The sequence below is a fragment of the Pygoscelis adeliae genome, unplaced genomic scaffold, assembly GCF_000699105.1.
Source record: "Pygoscelis adeliae isolate BGI_AS28 unplaced genomic scaffold, ASM69910v1 Scaffold232, whole genome shotgun sequence".
NCBI classification, from domain to species: domain Eukaryota; kingdom Metazoa; phylum Chordata; class Aves; order Sphenisciformes; family Spheniscidae; genus Pygoscelis; species Pygoscelis adeliae.
In genome coordinates, this window is record NW_008824473.1 from 233,883 (window position 1) to 234,910 (window position 1,028).

Sequence of the window (1,028 nt, forward strand, 5' to 3'; positions counted from 1 at the left end):
GGTCCCATGGACTTGTGCACCTTCAGGTGCCTTAGGTGGTCTCGAACCTGATGTTCTCCCACAGTGGGCGGCTCTTCATTCTCCCAGTCCCCGCCTTTGCCTTGTGCGGCTTGGGCGGTGAGGCTCGAGCACTTGCTGGTGAAGACCGAGGCAAAAAAGTCATTGAGTACCTCCGCCTTCTCTGTGTCCCGAGTAACCAGGTCTCCCATTGTTCCAGAGAGGGCCCACATTTTCCCTCATCTTCCTTTTATCCCTGACGTGCCTATAGAATCTTATCTTGTTGCCCTTGACGTCCCTGGCCAGATTTAATTCTATCAGGGCTTTAGCTTTCCTAACCTGATCCCTGGCTGCTCAGACAATTGCATTGTTTAGGCTGCTGGGGCATTTTTTTTTTTCTTTATGGTGAGAGTTATACTGTTTTGTAATTTTCCTGATTAGACAAGTTGTGTTTTGAGAAACATATATGAAAATGTTATATTTTTCAAGCAAAATATAACCTTTTGGATTTTCGTTGTTGTTGTTTCCATTATTTTTTCTGTATGAGTTACCTAAAAACTATTTTTTAGTGGAGTGCTGGTTTTGTTTTTTATGTGAACAAAATTAAAAAAATGGGAAACAAGGAAGGCCTTTGCTAGTCAAAGGAATTTCTTTCTTTCCTAAAATCTTTACAGAGCAGAAATTTCAGACTCTAATTTTCTGTGATACTTAATTTTTAGTGAAGATTTTGTTGATTTGAGAAACAATTATTGTTGTTTTCTTTTGAAAATAATTGATCTCTTGTATTAAACAACTATATTGCTTAATAGGAAAGCTCCTTGAGTGTCAGTGATAAAGATACCAGGTTTACCTTTTAAATGATAATGTGAACTAAAAAAGTAAAAATGCTAACTTCTCGTTAGTGTTTCTCCACATTGTCTTAAATGCTCCTTTGATGCTCAGTTCTTTGCTCACCCCTTTGAGTTTTCTAAATTGCATTTTCACATTTTTAATGGAAATAGTTTTCTTAAATAGCTGTAAAGCCAAGAGGG

At 37.9% G+C, this 1,028-nt stretch overlaps 1 protein-coding gene across 1 annotated transcript in view; it reads left to right on the forward strand.

Annotated features, from left to right (window-relative positions):
• The window catches only part of NUP205 (nucleoporin 205kDa), a 54,247-nt gene that overhangs the window by 39,466 nt on the left and 13,753 nt on the right, over window positions 1-1,028 (forward strand).